The sequence below is a fragment of the Oreochromis aureus genome, linkage group 16, assembly GCF_013358895.1.
Source record: "Oreochromis aureus strain Israel breed Guangdong linkage group 16, ZZ_aureus, whole genome shotgun sequence".
NCBI classification, from domain to species: Eukaryota; Metazoa; Chordata; class Actinopteri; order Cichliformes; family Cichlidae; genus Oreochromis; species Oreochromis aureus.
Genome location: NC_052957.1, coordinates 5,360,730 through 5,380,281, shown reverse-complemented (window position 1 = coordinate 5,380,281; position 19,552 = coordinate 5,360,730). Strand labels below are relative to the sequence as shown.

Sequence of the window (19,552 nt, the reverse complement as noted above, 5' to 3'; positions counted from 1 at the left end):
CTCCAGCCTGGAAATAAAAGTTGTCAGCCCCTTTCAAGTGCATACCTACACTTTTCTCGTACTGAGGCATAATCATCTTTGACAGTGTATTGCTTATGGCTGCATGGCTGGATGTGTGAAAGACACGTTTGAGTTCTCATAGTAACCATTTGAACTGAAAAACCTTTAAATTAAAATGACTGAAGTTTGTGCTGCTTCCCATAGCCTCTGTAAATCTGTGGCTAAGGCTAATGTGACCTCCATAACCAGGGTCCTTGCTCAGGAAGCTCCTTTCAGTCATGTAAGCATGATTGGTGCATAATTAAAGAAATTAGTATGCTTATTGACCTAACTTTACAGTTAGGTCAATAAGCAATATTTCAACATTTTATGCTCAAGTAAATTAAGTTTCAAAATTGAGCTTGTGGAATAAGGCCGAAAACTCCTTGTGGACTTTTTTTTTTTTCCCAAAGCAAAGGTTACTCCTTTGGTTTTCCAAAAATGCAAGTCAGGTGCAAAGAGGAGAAAAGTGATTCATTAGGAGTGGATTGTGATTGAGGCCGTGCAAAGGATGTGAATTTGCTCTGTGTGTTTAGATAAATCAAATTTGGTACAAGCACTTACTTTGCTGCGCCTGGTCAGCAGAAGCTTATTTAGATCAAATTAAGCGTGGCAGCTGGGTTAAGTGGATCTGTGGAAGAAAGGAAAATACTGCTGTAAGGGTGATGTGTAATATCTAAAAGCACATCGTTCACTCCATGATGATTTCTATGTTATCAAACTGCATGAACTGCAAGCTTTAAAGGGTTTCAACTTTAAAAATGAAAATGTGCTTGTTTCTTACATTGTGCGGTTGAGATGTTCACAGACAGCACTCCAGGATAGGAGAGGACCCGAGTGGAATCCCTGGGGGGAAAAAAAGGATTCATTTATTAATTGCAGTATCAGTGTGTCTTGGGTTTTGTACGATAACAGCTCCCTGTGTCGCCATCTGCCCACATCCCACTTAGCAGAGTGGGCACACACACACACACACACACACACACACACACACACACACACACACACACACACACACACACACACACAGAGCAAAGGAGCTCCTGCATTGATGGCCAAGCCTCTTCTCTTTAGAAGGGAATCACCGCCCTCTGCTGGCGCTCCATGTGCCGTACACCACCCAGTGTAAAGATATTTAGAACAATAAAAAAGGAGCCATAAAGAGGACAATTTGATAATTGTCTCCATAATTGATTATTATATAATGCATATTACACACACACACACACACACACACACACACACACACACACACACACACACACACACACACACACACACACACACACACACACACACACTGTACAGTCCAAAATGCACGTTTGTAACCTGTGCTTAGATTAAAAAATTAGTTAAAAGTTAAATTAATTAAATTTGATAATTAATTAAGTTTTATTAATCCAAAAAGCTCTAGCTAAAAAGGAGGCAAGAACACGCAGTGAGGTGGACAAGGTGAATGCACCGAACACCTGCCATGCTCGACACACATTTCCACACTGGTTAAGAAAACTCAAATCTTCTTGAGGAATGTTAAGACGACTAATCCTGTGTCAGGGAGCTATAGAAAGCATGCTAACTGGAAACATCACAAATTGGTATGGGAATATGCGCCGCCCAGTATGGGAAGGCTTTGCGTCAGGTGGTTAAAACCATCCAGTACATCACCAGCACCCATTTGCTAAGCTTTTACATGATTTGATTCACATGAAATTCCAAACGTCCAGACGATGTTTGTTTAAATTGAAAAACGTATTTCAAAGTAATGTGGTCAGTTTTAAATGTGACTCATGCACATTTCCATTTGAATATTTATATTCTTGGACTTTGATCTGTGACTCACCAGATACTACAGTAGCTTTGCATGATTTGCAATCTTCATTTGCCTTATAATGATGCTAGAGATACACCAATCCAGCCATTTCCATTTCTGAGCTAATAGAGACACATGGGTTAAGAGATCTGCCGATGCCAAATACTGATCCTGTACCAGTGCTAAATTAATAAGCTGTAATGTACACTCTGAAGACGAGACTCTCATATAATACCACATCCAGTTTTTTGAATCAGGATCTGACAGAAATCTGATCCAAATATTGGACTGGTACATCTCTACTTGATGCAGCCCCTCATTTTGACTGTCTGAAATGTCCCCCTATAAGTCCACCCTAAGCTTTAAGTCAATTTTCCTCTTGTTGGTTGTCTCTCACAAAAAAAAAAGAAGAAAAATGAAAGATTGGAAATGCAAGTGGGTTAAACGTCAGTGCTGACACCCGTAGCTGTATGGCTGACATGGCCATATTAGGGATATCGCCTCAACATGACATCAGACAGATCCAAGGCTGGAAAGAAACTGTTTGAAATGGAGCGTTTATAGCAGTCTTTGATATAAGCCACAGAAGAACCTGAACTTTATTAGAGATTATCCCACAGAGGTGCAGGTGAAAATGCAAATATCTTAAAAAGTCATTCAGATTGAACCCCTGAACAACAGAGCAGGTAACGTCAATTTGCTTAATACTGGAAGAATAAAATGCCATAAAAGACAATGTTAGGCGCCCAGATTAAGTATTAAGGTAACATATGCAAGTCCCTTAGAATTTTAATAGTTTTTAATAGCTATATTTAATGTATGCTACGCTTGCATGTATATGTGAGCAAAAGCTAGAAAGGGTGCAAAAGAGAGTACAAAATCTCACAATATACAGCGAATACACACTCACACACACTCACGTACACACACCCACTAATCTCATCCTCAGAAGCGGGATGGCGATCTGATCTTCCATTAGCTTTAGCTCTGCACTTAGGGGTGGGTGAGGAGTGCTGAGGTCCCCAGAGGTGAAACTCTATTAGCACGCTGCATGAAAGTCAATGAAAAGGACCCCAGTGTGCTCCAGTCCCCCGAGAATATTAATGTTTAATGATATCTAAAAAGGCTAATTCCCCCACCTCTCGCTTCTGCTCTTATCCTCTCATTAAATATCCTCACAATATCATCACCTCCTCAGATTAGAGCACTGACCCTGTCTACTGAAGGACTCACCCTTCACTGATGGTAAATGCATCCTCTTCTCATACACACACATGACATGAATGAAATTAATGTGCCGTTTAAGATGTGTTTAAGGGGAGACCATAGATTGAAATATGGAGGTGTTAAAAAAGTGACTCATATGCAGGAAAAGCAGTGAGTGTTTACATCAAAAGAGTAGGAAGGAAACTACATCTTGTGTCTCAGCGCTATCTGTGACGTGTGTTATGTAAAACCATTAAATTTAGACAGGCTTTTTGCATAATTTGTTAATTGTTTGTTTAATAAAATCCCCATTAACTGTGTCTTAAAGCAAAGTTGTTGTTCCTGTGGTACATGTGTATAAATACTATTAATAAATACTGAGCTCACTTGAACATCTGAGCTCAGAGAGCTGTTAAACAAGGTGACCCAACGTAGTAAGCGGACGAGTGAATTGTTTCAGGCTATTTTGGGTTACAACTTTGAGATTAAGCCAGGTTATATGAAGTATTTGGAACAAGAAAGTTGTGAATAAAGAGTGTAAAATTCACAGTGGATCTCTGTTCAACCCACAGATGTTTCATCTGGTCCTCTAGGAGTAAATGAAAGAAGAAAGAAAGTACTTACTAATTTTGTGATTCAATTAAAAGCTAATTTAATTTTAGACTAATCGTCTAGTTTAAAAGTAAGGCCACTCAGAGCATGGCTACTGTTAGCACTGAGGCACCAGCATCTGTCTGTCTTTGTAGGTTAACAGCCACTTAGCTGTAGTGAATGTGTTTGTAGTGAATGGTCTTGTTGAATGCTTATATGTCAGTTCATTCGGACACAGCCTGAATGCTGATTTTCATTTCCTAGATCAAAACACTGCTGGAGCCAGCTGGTTTTACTTTCAACTTTTCTCAGCTAATACATAGATAGGGTAAGGTAAGGGGAGCTATTGGATTGTGACGGATAGCTACTGAACCAGTGTGTAGTAGTAATAATAATAATACTTATTACTTGTATAATAAACCAGTAAGTATTTCTAATGCCATAACATTATATTTTAGCAGCATTATCCTTTGTAATCAATACCTAAACAATTACTTGAATGCTGGCAATCACATATTACCTGATAATGCTGTGCCTGGCCTATCATACAGCTGTTTACACTTCTGATAATGTGTCAGGTACTATGGCAGTCAGTCCAGTTGTCAGTAAGTGATGCTCAAAAGCTGCATTGAGATTAAAAAGGTTGTGGTGGCTTTTGAAAACCTTGCCAGTACTTGGCCTTAAACAATTCGTCACTTGGCTAGTTGCCATGTCTGCTGCATTTTTTTTAAAGGACCACGAGTATAAAAAGTCTTCCAAAGTCATGTGCTGTACAGTATGAATGTGAACAGTGTGCAGTAAGTAGAACTTAAAACAACTAAAGTTCACATTAAAGCACCAACATGTCTCAAACCAAAGTAAAGCCCACATTGGCCGAACATTAGCCCGGGTACATTAACTGGCCTTGATCCAGACCACTGGTGTTGAGCCCCGCCACTTTAATGAGAATTTTAAGCTATGTCAAATAGCTTAACCCTCCAAAACTGACATCTGTAATTTTCAGATGTCAATATTGAGCTAGCTAGACTACAGCTATGTCTGATTTCGTTCAGCCTTATGATTCTCTCTTTGCTTGATTGTAACACTTTGAAGAACAGCCACACCTATCACTTGATTGTAGTTAACAGACCATTTTTAGCCCTGAAAGATGCCCTTGTTAGCTACTTTCTTTCAGGGAACTGAGTTAGCATTTGTACCTGGACATGTTCTCAGACTTAACAAGTGGATAGATATAAACGTATATCATCCAGCCGAATGTCAACAAATGAAATGAAAACACTTCAAATTAGATCAGTGTTGTAATGATTATATCGCCTTTTAAGTAATGTTTGGGGGCATAAAAATTATGCTAAAGAAAAAATATAAATTCAATGATGACAAATAATATTTTAACTGAGGAAATTTCCATGTGACTCTATGAATGCTGTAAAATGAGCATATTACCATAAGCTTGTTTAAATTGTTACGGCACCACAACAAATCAAGGCATTTAAAAACACAGATGGCTCTCTTGTACACATGCGCACACAGCAGATCAACCCCAAATGCACCAGCGAGCAGGAACTCACACCAATACGTTCCCAAGGACACACACAAATGCACAGTGCAAGCAGGCAAAAAGTCAGAGGAAATGCTTATGCCTACAAACACACTCAGGAGAGGCTGCACAGCACTTAAGTGGTCACTTTTACACACAAAGGCCAATCACAGGAGCTTAGCTGGCCCCATCAAGCTTTTTAGTAAATGCTGCCGCACTGAAATTGCTTGTTTAGCTAACCCTGTATGCTACGGAGAGAAATGAAGCTCCATCACTCCGGTCTGAATCGTGGCAAATGCCTAGCTTTGAAGCCATTGTGTGTGAGATGACTAGGCCTTGTCATTTGTGAGGAGGGATTAGTCATGCTATTTTTATTGGAGAGTGTGCATCAGCTTTCTTGAGTGCTGCGTTTTAAGGATTTTTGCTTCTGAGGTGTTTTCGCCCGTCACTGACACTCTGTGAACAACACACACGAAAACATTTTTACATTGTCGTGAATTTCCATTATGACTTCAGAGAGAATTAAAGTTTGCTGAACTTTGATGTGCACTTGCTGCGTCACTGCCCTACATAATATCACTTTTATAACTAAATCTTTAGTTATAAAAGTGATATTATACATACCTCACATGTTGTATATTATTTATTAAAGCCAATGATATGCTGTGGATAAAGTCTAGCAGTTTGCAGCTGCACTAAATTCTGATATAGCTGACTTGTAAAAATAGCTTTGTTCACATTGCCAAGTCTAAAGTTCTTTATAAACTAGAAGTTTTAAATTATGAACTATATAAGCTATATATACTTTATAGTATTTAGCAGGATTTTAGAGCATAGAGGTGCTATGCTCTAAACATTCAGACACATTCATATACTCTTTTACTTGAACACTCGAACTTGCTCAAGTAAAATAGAAGGGAACCAGTCAATTTACAGATTAAGCCAGCTGTGCAGTGTCATCTATAGAAATGCTTTCTCTCTCAAAGAGAGCTTTGTCAACACTGAGTTCATTGCTATTATAGACAACAGTGATCTGGTGCTTCACATCATTGCCAGTTGACTGACCCAGACCAAGTGGGCATGTTAGGAAGTCAGAGATGACACGAAGACTGAAAAGCAGGTTAGAAACTTTCAAGCTGCTGTTTTTCCACTGCTTAAATTTTGATGTCATAATTTAACTTATGACAATGGCTTTGCTATGATTTTTGTTAAGCCTGGCTCATTCAGGACACAACAAAGAAAGGAGATTCACACATCAGCTACTAAGAAAATGTATTAATAATAATAAAAAAAGTATAAGCCCAAATAGCTGCCAACGCAAAACTGCAACAATATCCAACTGATACAAATGACAGCCTGTTTGGGGGCCTTTGTGAAAGAGAGGGAAAGCTTTCTTGGTAAGAAATCGGCTTATGTGCCCAAGCAGGAGGAATACTTTAGTTTCTCCTGAGGTTTGAGAAGCTGTAGATTAGGATGATGCAAAGGCAAGCCCAGCTGCCACTAATGATATAAGATATATGGCTCTAACATTATTTCCATGTAAAATGAGCACTCGGATGTTAGAAGTTATGGTCTTAACTTCAGTTTCAAATGTGGACATAAAGTTAAATACCAGAGAACATATATCAATGTAGGTAGACCTGACTTGAGCTAGCAAAATAAATGGGTACAGTGAAGGAGCCAAGGCTAGATGGCCAGTTAATTGACCACTAATGGCTTCGTAATTACAAATGGATGGAAAATATGAATAAATAATGCTAATAGGGGTTCACTGATAGCATACCTAGATGCCCAATCAAAATAAGGCCTGTAAATGTGAAGCACTGAAGACATTGGACTAAAACATTTCATCTATTGGGACAATTTATAAATTTCACTTTTTATCCAAAAGTAACATTTAAGCAAAGCTTTTCGTGAAGTCCTCAGTCCAAGAGTATCGATCCTCGAATATTGCTAGTTATCATGAATAAGACTCTGTCAGTGTTTTTGGATTTCTACTTGACTGCGCAGAGCTTCACCATCCCATTGATGGATTTGTTAGCGTGACCTCCATTTAAACGGAGAGATCATTTTCATTTTGTTATAAATATCCATTCTCTCACACTGCCACGGTGTGATTATGTGCCTGTGCTGCACCTGCACGTGGGCAAGGCCGTGTTTTTGTCTTGTGGATTATACGCCTGCATGAGTTGTAGGGAAGGGGCAAAAAGCAATTGGTGAGACTTCGACTGGAGATGGAATTGCCAGTTGTATATCTTAAGGCTGGACATATTTATGTCCGGAGAGGCTCGCCTTTCTGCCTGCTCATCACACAAACTGTCTGGTAGTCAACCGTGTGGTGTGTGGGGTTTCTGCTGGTTTCATGTGCAGTGTTGATAAGACGAGACCCACTGCATGCGCATACTGTTTACTGTATGCGATTACACATTTATTTCCATTTGCAGTTGTTTGTGTTTGATGTAAATAAATTAAAAATCCCCCACACAGAAATGTAAGCTGAGAGAAGTTATTTCCAATCATTTAATTACCAAATATTGATTGATAAAGATGAAAGTACATCCAGTAATGGTGAACACGAGCTATAACCTATATTTTGTGATTTAAAAATAGATGATGCATAGTTTATACAATCTAGCTATAGGTGGTGTAAAAGAAGTAGCCACTGTAGCCACTGCGAAATCCTGTTTTGAGACCTTGAGGTGAGAAGTTTGATGATTTCTTGGTGTTTTAAAATTAGATGTGACAAGACTCAGCAAGACTCATGTCTGAGATTCAAACTGTTAGAAGTGATTAGCAAAGGAGCATCCTCTGATTAATCCTCCTTACTGACACTCAAAGTTTACAAAATGATGTTTTATTCACTGTGATGTAAAATAAGAGTGTGGCTATAAAATCATCAGGAATGTGATCACTGAAGTCAGTATGACAGTGTTCCATTAAACTTCAACAGGACCTCTTCAACCTGAGCCTGAGGCTGGGAAGAGTCCCACAGCTCTGGAAAACTTCCTGTGTTGTTCCAGTGCCAAAGACTTCACGCCCCAAGGACCTCAACAGCTACAGGCCGGTGGCTCTGACATCCCACCTGATGAAGACCCTGGAGCGGCTGGTCCTGGCTCAGCTTCGGCGCCTTGTGAGCTCATCACTGGACCCACTTCAGTTTGCCTACCAGCCTGGCATTGGAGCGGATGATGCTGTCATTCACCTCCTACATCGTTCCCTCGCTCACCTGGAGACCGCTGGGAGCACTGTGAGAATCACGTTCTTTGATTTCTCCAGTGCCTTCAACACTATTCTTCCCACGGTTCTGAAGGACAAGCTGGAGAACTCTGGAGTGGACCATCACCTCACTACCTGGATTTTGGACTACCTCACCGACCGACCACAGTATGTGAGGACTCAGGGCTGTGTGTCGGACAGGGTCGTCTGCAGTACGGGGCCCCACAGGGAACGGTTCTGGCTCCGTTCCTCTTCACCATCTACACTGCAGACTTCTCCCACAACTCCACCCAGTGCTTCCTGCAGAAGTTCTCTGATGACTCTGCAATAGTCGGCCTCATCACTGATGGGGACGACAAGGAGTACAGAGGACTGACTCAGGACTTTGTGGACTGGTGCCAGCTGAACTACCTCCAGATCAATGCCAGTAAAACCAAGGAGCTGGTGGTAGACTCCGCAGGCACAAACATCCTCCACTGCAACCACTGAACATCCAAGGTATGGACATCGAGGCTGTGGACAGCTACAGGTACCTTGGTGTTCATCTGAACAACAAACTGGACTGGACTCATAACTCAGACACCCTCTACAGGAAAGGGCAGAGCAGGCTGTACCTGCTGCAGAGACTCAGGTCGTTTGGAGTGGAGGGCCCTTTCCTGAAGACCTTCTATGACTCTGTGGTGGCCTCAGCCATCTTTTATGGTGTGGTCTGCTGGGGAGGCAGCATCTCTGCTGGGGACAGGAAGAGACTGAACAGGCTGATCCGAAGGGCCAGCTCTGTTCTAGGATGCCGTCTGGACCCAGTGGAGGTGGTGAGTGACAGGAGAATGGTGGCTAAGCTGTCATCCCTGATGGACAACATCTCCCACCCCATGCATGAGACTGTGACGGCACTGAGCAGCTCCTTCAGTGGGAGACTGCGGCACCCACGGTGTGGGACGGAGAGATTTCGCAGGTCTTTCCTCCCCACTGCTGTCAGACTCTACAATAAAGACTTTTGCAGCTGATCAAACACACAAACCCACACATGTGCAATAAGACTGCTATATGTGCAATTCTTCTTCTGACGAAGTTGTGTTTTTGTATTTTCCTACTCAGTTGTATATAGTATTTGTATTTCTATTTTATTCTATTGTATATATTATTCTATTTTATTTTATTGTATTTTACTGCATTCCAGTGTTTTCTAATTTCTGCTATATAACTTTGCACTTTTGCTGTAACAAAACAAATTTCCCACCTGTGGGACTAATAAAGGCCATCTTATCTTAAGTCTTTTAGCAACCACAGACATCGCCCCCTGGTGGCTATTAAAAATAATAAGTAATAAAGGTTTAAACCCTAAAGCATTTGCTTTACTTGTCCAACTTTAGAAGCTATGTCCATCTTTTGTACTGTCTGTGATTCTAACAAACACATTGAACAATGGTTACTGAGCTCATTTAGGCCAATTCCATTTTTAGATTAGAGAGAAAACGGTGCACAAAACCAATATAAACATTCTACTTGCTATCTCAAATGGTTATTCAGTTAAATGGAGAATGGTCCCACTGAAATCCTGCTAATCAGTCTAGAATAAGTGCAAATTAGGAAAACAACAACCACTGGACAACAAGAATTGGAAGCAATCTAAGAAAGACAAAAAAAAAAATAAAGAATGGTGCACTTAGTCGAAACAGGCTATTATCAATATGAGGCAAAAATATTAACCTGGAGAAAGAGCAAACATGATAAATTCTGTCTTTGAAAACATGCAACACATGAAAACTTGTGAATTTTTCAGAATTAGCATTTTTACATTTTAATACAGTTGCATCGTGCGTATGAAAATTTCAGTAAGGACTTTTTTTTTTTGTTCTAAAGTATTTGAAAAAAATGTAATTGCGTGAGAGCGTATCAGACCCTGAGGCCAACAAATGAAACTGCACCTCACTTAAAAAAACCTCTTTATTAACTTCTTTTCATCTTTCCACAAAACAACAACATCCACTGACGTAGGACTTGAATTAAAATTATATTTAAAAAAAAAAAAAGGAGACAAAAAGGGAAGTTTGTGACAATACCATATCGATCCTAGAAAAGCACCGCTCCGTCTTACTATTCTATCACAATAGTGGCTTTGCTACAGTAACCCAAATCCCTTGATCAGTCACCCCGTTACGGTGTAACCCAGCAGTTCCACCTCTGTTGAAAAATGGCCAGTTTCAGTTGCAGACTTGTCGTCATTCGCTCCATTGTGTTAGATCCTTTTTCAGTCTCTGTACCCACTGAGTTATGGATGCTGGTCATGTTTTTTTTCTAGTTTACAGTTATCATTTTCTTAGCAATCAGTAAAAGTATCAGTAGAATGTGCCTTTGGTCTGAGCTGTATGTCTCTGTTGGTGTAGCTCCCCAAAAAAGATCAGTGGCTGTAATGGAGAGTTCACTGGTAAAATCTGATCAGTTTCTTCTCTGACCCATATCCAAAATCCTTGGATTACTGGGCAGTCCCAAAGATGTGTGAGTGGTCCTGTTTTTCCACATTTTCTCCAACATAGATCCCCCGTTGGGTTCTTTCACATATGAAGAGATTATGAGAGATTTTTAGTTTCCAGTCAAATTCTTTCCATAGCTAACTTTCAATTCCTTTATGGCAAAGTGTACACAACTCCTCCAATACTTTATCAGCAGTTATAATATTTACTTTAAATTCCTGTTTTTTTCCTTAATATTTGCAATGTTCTGCATGTTACATTTGTAAGCCTTTTTTTATTTATATATATATATATATATATATATATATATATATATATATATGAGAAATATTTTTTTTAATTGGGTGTTTTTCCTCTATATTAATAAAGTAATCTTCTATACTGTTTATAATTTTATAAGCCTCACTTTTTAATATCTGTCTAACATCCTCTCCTATTATATATTATATTTTCACCTTAAAATTTGTTTTATTCCATAAATTTGCTACAGTTCTTTTGGATACTGTGTATGCAGCAAAATAGAATCTTGATATATATAAAAGGGGATGCCTGACCCTGAGATGTGAAAATGTGACTTGAGTGTCCACTTAATGAAGTCAAACTGCATAAAGGACAAATGCAGAGAGCAAACTGAGGCCTGTCAGGATAATTTTCTGGGCTGTTACATTACTGTCTGACGAATTGCGTTTCACAGCGGTTATTAGAATCAGTTCATCCTTTGTGACATCTGCATGAATGAGCACTGAGACATGGAGCTTGGAATACTAATGGCACATTTCTAAAAATGTTTTTGTTTGTTTTCTTCTGACACTTCCCTAGTCACTTTTGTAGACTAAGTTAAAAAGCATTTACCCACATATTTGTGCAGTGTGAAAGGTTTTTATCATGTGGAACAAATCCCTGATTGTTTCATTTCAGATTTAAGCTTAGGACTGATGTCATGGAAGTATCTCCCTACAACATGAAGGAGTCTCTTATCTGCAACGCATTTGGTGTACAATGTCTGCTATAAGCTGCTTTATTGTCTGCATGCACATTAGTTATACACAGCTCCACCCACCGCTACAGGTGAATTCACAATCTGTGTGAGTGAATTTTGAGCACACTGATAAAAAGAACGGCTCTCAATTTGGATCGTTTGGAAATGTAACATCACCGAATGGTGTATGCATTTAGCTGAATCCTAGAGATTTATGATGGTGTGGTGAAAGTTGAGAGGTGGCATATGTTCATGTGACCAGGAGGAGTCAAATAGAGACCCTCGTCGTCCTGTGCATAAACTCCAAATGCACAAACTCCAGTCCAAGGGCTTGGACTGCAAGACTGTGAGGTCCTTGTTCTGCTCTGCAGTCCTAACGAACTCTGCTTTGGTGAACTTGAAGTAGTTCTTCTCTTTCTACAGGTTTTCGTTAGAGTGGCCATCTAGTTATAGAGGAACAGCGACTGTTGTCACTGTGAATTCACCGCTACAGGTGAATTCACAATCTGTGTGAGTGAATTTGTGAGTGAATTTTGAGCACACTGATAAAAAGAACGGCTCTCAATTTGGATCGTTTGGAAATGTAACATCACCGAATGGTGTATGCATTTAGCTGAATCCTAGAGATTTATGATGGTGTGGTGAAAGTTGAGAGGTGGCATATGTTCATGTGACCAGGAGGAGTCAAATAGAGACCCTCGTCGTCCTGTGCATAAACTCCAAATGCACAAACTCCAGTCCAAGGGCTTGGACTGCAAGACTGTGAGGTCCTTGTTCTGCTCTGCAGTCCTAACGAACTCTGCTTTGGTGAACTTGAAGTAGTTCTTCTCTTTCTACAGGTTTTCGTTAGAGTGGCCATCTAGTTATAGAGGAACAGCGACTGTTGTCACCGGCTACAGTCCAAGGTACTGAACTAAAGGGTGTGTCTGCTAGTTAATCAAATCATGGCAAATGGGATTCAGTCTTTCAAGTGGATGAAAAAATAAAATGACTTTCCAGATAACTGTGGCAGCCAGTTATATATGTGTGTATATAACTGCCCATGTGAAAAATGCTGCCATTTTTGTGTCAAAGCAAGTAAACAGTCTATGTTCTGAACAGCCATGTTTTAATCTGACAATATACAGGACTTGAAAAGTTAATGTTTTCAAACCTTAAATGCTGTTTTAAAAGTGAGTGTAGTGCCTCCAGCCAGCAGCTGGTGGTCACCCACAGATTGTTTCTTTTTTTGCAAGCTGCATAGAGGAATTTGGTCTTATCTGCTGCGACATGCAACTTGTTCAATAAATAAGTCTTGCAATCAATTAGTTCCTTGATCAGCAGTGAGTCGGGACCCGCTAGGTCAGTTTTATGAGTATTCCTTTGATTTACAGCCACGTCTGTTTTCTGCCTGACAGGATAGGTACCCTGCAAGCATCAGATCAAGTACCCTTGATCAGATTCTGCCACTGGTGTTTATTAATCTCTTGCCATCTGTTTCTGAATGCTGATACTAGAACAGATAATTGTTGCTCATCCATCCAAGAAACTTTCATTTGAAAGTGTATGGCTCAAGCAAGATAGCTTTACTCATTTCCACTGAAGACTTAAACCCAATTTAATGTAAATCTTTTAAAGACATTATCAATATTTTTCTTCCTTTTTATCACTCTAATTATAGTTTAGCTTATTCCTCTGTGCTTTATGAGTAATGTATTTCCCTCAGTAGAGGATATGAGCCTTATTAATCCTGCACACATCTTCAGGAGGAAAGAAGCTAACCTCCTCTTTGCTCCACTTATGTCCAGCTCAAGTAATCATATCTTTCTTTCAAATATTTCTGATGAAAGAGAAATTAAAGTCTATAATTAGCCCTTTTAAGCTGTACAATGTATTCCGCTCATCCTGGCGTTTGACGTATCAAAGAAAAAAAGTTGAACTTTAAACCTTATTATTATGTTAGGGGGTGTATGAACATGGCTTGGTCCATATGTTCCCCTTCAGGTCCAGCATAGTCGTGTAGTATATGAAGATTTGTAGACCCATGTCTTCATGTTGGGGGTGTCTGTTGCGACCAGGGCGCAGTATCAGAATAAAATTGAATAAATGAAATCATGCACTGTTCTTCTTTGCTTCTAAAAGCAAGTCTCTCCACTCTGACACACACCATTTTTTCTCTGTTTCTCCTTTAATTTACCCCCTGCCATGGCAAAGACAAAAGGCAACTTATTTACTATTTATTTCTTCACCTTTACTACAGTTAAGACTGATTGACATGGTAGCTCTTCACCATGAGTGTAGACAGAGATTTTGCCAAAACAAACCACAGAGACACCGGAAAAAATGAGACATTTAATAATAATAATAATAATAATAATAATACATTTTATTTGAGGGCGCCTTTCAGAAACCCAAGGTCACCTTACAAAAAACACAATTAATAAAAGGAACAGTAGTCATAATATACATAAAATAAGTTAAAATGACAAAACAGAGCGTGACAACAGATAAAATCAGCATTAAAGCGAATAAGCCAGTTTAAACAGATGTGTTTTGAGCTGTGTCTTAAATACGGAGAGGGAGTCAATATTTAAAATGCCTCCATCCAGCTGAACATGGATATTTTAAAGAAACTAACAAAGGCTAAGCTAAACCAGCTACAAGCCACCAGCCCCAGCATGAGCCTTGGTATGAACACAGGTTCAAAGCAGTTTCAAGGAAAATTATGGAATTGATTAAAAAAGAGAAACGAGTTGACATCCAGTTATCTGGAGAAGTTTTAAACATCTTTAAAAATTATATGCAGTTGTTTAAGTGAGAGAAGCTGTTGCAACTTAGTGTAGTTTGGGGGATTTATAATGTTTAATAGTTTATTTTATTATGGATATAAAAATTAGAATTTAGTTTTTACATGCCATCAATTATAGTTCACAGAAAGAACTGTTGTTATCTTCCTGTTCATGACAACTTTATAACCAGTGAGCTTTCTCTGCATAGTCAAAGACCTACAGAAACAAATACAAATGAGGGGCCACGTCTCACATTAGTCATGGAGAGTCAGTAGTTTTTCAGAGTGACCTTTATCCTATGATAAAATGGTCTCTTCTAGCATGTCTAGCATGAGCCACCATCCTTAGGGCACTGAAAATGTATCCAGAACTCAACTCAACCAAACACTTGTGAGAGATTTTGGACTCCTGCGGGAATACCTTTTGGAAGAACTGTGTCCATCTGTTTAACATAGTTCCATATGTTATACAGATTTTCCTTTAATTTGTCACCTGTTCGTACACAAAGACATAGTCAGCCAAATATGTTTCATGCATCATGAGACAGACCCCCTTTTGTGCGTGGAAATTGTGCAGCTGTTTTTTCCCTTACTAGTACAATTTTTTTTGAGCAGATGAAAACTGCCGGCTTTAATAAATCTGATAAATTACCAGTTGCAAACTGTTGACCAGTCACTTTCCCTGACAGGGTGTATTACCTGAGTTTCTCCTTTCCATAAAGATGGATTGCATATAGTGCTTAAATGCTCCCTACGGTGGTAAATTACAGATTTAATAATGCTGAACTAACTGAGCATTCTCAAGTGAATTTTCTCCGTTAGGAGCCAGTTACTCAGTTTCTCAGCTGTTCAGTTTCTCCTTTGCTCAAACACAAGCAAAGATATAAGCAGATGTACACAAAGGAGCTATTATTTTTGGAATAAAATTACTGTCATTACTATAATTGCTTCCTTGAATAATAAATAGAGCCTGACTGACATGTTGTTGTGCTGAATACAGTATGATGTTTACCCCTATGGGTAATGATGAAAGGAATGCCCTATTATGATCCCTCTTCATGAGATGTATGCAGTATCACCCTAGCACTGAAAAAAAATAAAAATCTCTAACATGTTATTTTCGGCCTTATTTTACTTTGTTTTTTTATTTCTACAAGGCCTGGTAGTCCATGTAGGCTCAAAGCCACAAGGACATTCAGTTTCTAACCTAAATCAGACCTTCAGTTTTTGAAAATGTAAAAAATTCATACTAGTATTGATCAAATATTTTACCAATTGCATATCGAATTGCACAAGGTGTGCAGCATTGTTGTGACCAACCATTGCCCTGACTGAAAAGGTTAGCATCATAAGTCATCATCGTACATTCCAAAAATCCATATAACAAAAGATCCCATAGTTAAAGGGTAAAACAGTATATAAATCATATAGGCAGATAAAAATGTGTTTACATATTTTATCCAAAGTATCTCAAAAAATGTCTTAATAAGCTGCACTACCTTATTTGAGGTGCCCCTGTATATTTAGCAATTATTACAGGGGATGAAAGTACTCCTGGTGACCCATAAATAAAGACTCAATGAAGTAAAATTGACTTTTGACCCCCTGTGGTGTTCTGACCCTGCAGCTGAGAACCCTGTTGCTAAATGGTCGCTAGAATCAGATAAAAGTCTGTTTGATCCAACCACATTAATGAGGTCACTGGCTAACAAGACCTTTTGATGGCACTTGGAACTCTGAGGAAAATACAAATTAATGGAGCCAGACATCAAATGTTAAAATCATCCAGTCTCATTTCTGTTTGTTGCACCAGTGAGCTGATGTTAAAAGTTTGGATGTGCAGATTTGCAGTGATTAAAATACTGTAGTCGTCCTATTTGTGGTCTAGGGAGATTTCAATATGTGACTGCCCCTGTGCTTATACACATCTCAATATCCTTTACAGCCTAGTGTAGATCAATTCTGTACTGCTGAAAGAGGCAGTCGTGTGTGCTAATAATGTGTGTTTATATCTGGAATAAAAACAGTTCTATTTATATTGCACCACTGAGAACTGAGTTTCAGAATCCTTTGCTAAATGCTAAGCTCAATCAAATGCACATTAGGGATAAAAAAACTAAACGGGACGAATCTAAAGTTGTGTAAGGCCATACGTCTTACAAAACCAAATACAAAAGAGCAACAATACTGTCAACGTTATAAATGACAAGCAAAATTTTTTTAAAACAACAAACACGCATACATAATTGCAATAATTTCAGAAAATGTTTCACAAGTACATAAAATTGTCTTAAAATTACAGTTAAAAAAAAAAAAAAAAGTGAGCCAGACGGGTCATCTGAAAACCGAGGGATCCTGATGTCAAACCATAGTAACCTTAGATTTAAGCCCACACTTTGAAACAGACAGGAGTGCCTCGGAGGATTTAAAGCTTCAAATGTTTCACATAGGGTCCACATTTCTACCATGTCATTTAGGACAAGCGCCAGAAGAGCTTTAAACTGATCAGTAAAACCAATAACAAACCTTGATGCTGCATTTTGAACTAGTCTGAGGTGAGGTCAAGACGTTTCATTTATTCCAGAAAGTTAGAAATGGCACATCAGTTCAATTCTGGTCATTAATCTTATTAGAACGAAGGACTGGACAACTTTTCTAAGGTCAGGTTCAAAGTTTAGTGCAAGATCTAATTCTGTGAGTGTGTATGAATAAAACAAGATTATTTCTAATTTCAAGGTATTAGGTTAAAGAAAATATTGTTATATCCAACTGTCAGCATCATTAAGACAAGCATTAAAGCCTTTAGGGTTGTGTATATGTCCTCTTGATATTATGGGTGTGCTATCTGTGCAAACAAGGCAGGCACTGCTTGCCCAGTAAAGTCTAAACATACACATCAATCCCAACATATCAAACTCAAATCAATCTTTCTCCTTGCATTTCCAAATAATGGTATCTCCATTAAAGGACCTCATATTGTTTGTTGGCATCAATCTTATAAATTAGTGACATGTGACTGCATGGCTATTGATCCTAGAAGGTTGAGCACCAGTCACTGAATCTATAATTGATGCAATTTTCATGTACATGGCCCCTCCTGTGTCCCACTCACAAGCATTTTTTAAAGCTGTGCAACATGATTAAACCTGTGAAAAGCCTTCAGAAAGAGAGAGAAAATTTGGGTCATGAATGACAGCAGGAAGGAGTATAGAAAGGTGCAAGATGCAGGAGACTGCACAAAAAAGACAAGCAGCACAAAATCATGAAATGGTGTGTTTGGCTCATTGGTGTGTTAAACAGGCACTGACTGTGCCTGTCTCATTTGTGTGTCAGGGGAATATCCTGTGTTGTTAAGCAGCATTTGACATCCTCACACCTTCATCACAGAGCCTTCCCTTAATATCGAGATGGCACCAAAGCTCTTTGATGTTGCAGTATATAACCACTTAATCCCAAAGAGGGAGGGAGGAAATTTATGTTTCTGAACTTGTACACACAAAAACAAGTAGTTTTATAGTGGTAGCTTGGGATGTCACACTGATAATTTAAAAAAGTTTACAGAGAAATTACAGAGATTGTCATTGCATGGGGTATCGATGACATCACACAGCTCAGTTTTACAGGACGACAAAAGCAAATTAGCCAGTGGATCAAGTTTTGTTAAATCTGGGCGCACGGAGATCACACCCTGCTGTTTAAATAATCTGCTTCGGATTTCTCTGCAGGGAAGAAGACTGTAGCTCCACTCATAACAAGCTGTGCAAAATTTAAAAAGAACATCAAGAGGATGTTCCCATAGTTTTTGTGCCAGATTTGGCGTCACAGTGTCAACCAACAGAGAGGTAAATGTAGTACAGGGTGGGCCATTTATATGGATACACCATAATAAAATGGGAATGGTTGGTGATATTAAAGTCCTGTTTGTGGCACATTAGTATATGTGAGGGGGCAAACTCCTCAAGATGGGTGGTGACCATGGTGGCCATTTAGAAGTCGGCCATCTTGGATACAACTTTTGTTTTTTCAATAGGAAGAGGGCCATGTGACACCTCAAACTTATTGGTAATGTCACAAGAAAAACAATGGTGTGCTTGGTTTCAACGTAACTTTATTCTTTCATGAGTTATTTACAAGTTTCTCTTTGTTCACAGCCATTGACACGTCGAAGAGGTTAACACGTGAGGAGCGGATCAAAATTGTGTTGATATCTGGTGAACGCAGTAACCGGGTCATTGCAGCAGATTTCAATGCAAGACACCCTACGAGACCACCCATCTCCCATGCTACAGTTAGCAAACTGCTTGCTAAGTTTCGTGAAACTGGTTCAGTGTTGGATTTGCCAAAATGTCGACGCAAGAAAACTGTCACTAATGAAGAAACATCAGTGGCTGTCCTAGCTTCATTCAGCAAGAGCCCACAGCGTAGCACTCGCCGCATGTCACTGGAGAGTGGCATTAGTCGAACATCGCTTCAGCGGATATTAGCTACTCACAAATGGCACCCTTACAAACTCCAGCTACTGCAGCATCTCAACGAGGATGACCCAGATCAGTGCACAGAATTTGCAGAATGGGCAAAACAAAAATTGGAACAGGACCCTCAGTTCACGCAGAAGATTTTGTTCAGTGATGAGGCAAACTTTTATATGAATGGTGAAGTTAACAAACAAAACCACCGCTATTGGTCTGACACTAACCCACATTGGATGGATCCCTCCAAGACTGTTGGAACAACAGGTGGTATATGGGGTACAACGATAGTGGGTCCATTCTTCATCAATGGAAACCTCAAGGCCACTGGATATTTGAAATTGCTACATGATGATGTGTTTCCCTCTTCATGCACTGAAGCTGGCACGTTCCCTGAGTTTTTCCAGCAAGATGGTGCACCACCACATTATGGGTGCCAGGTCCGAGCATTCCTAGATGAACAG

At 39.3% G+C, this 19,552-nt stretch overlaps 1 protein-coding gene across 4 annotated transcripts in view; it reads right to left on the bottom strand.

The window, feature by feature from the left end:
- The window catches only part of pcbp3 (poly(rC) binding protein 3), an 84,487-nt gene that overhangs the window by 48,539 nt on the left and 16,396 nt on the right, over positions 1 to 19,552 (bottom strand). For all 4 annotated transcript variants that reach the window (XM_031757405.2, XM_031757406.2, XM_031757403.2 and 1 more), the window contains exons 2-3: positions 824 to 885; positions 604 to 670 (exon numbers count right to left, since the gene is read on the bottom strand). The gene's annotated coding sequence lies outside the window, so the exon portion shown is untranslated. The remainder of the gene's footprint in view (positions 1 to 603; positions 671 to 823; positions 886 to 19,552) is intronic.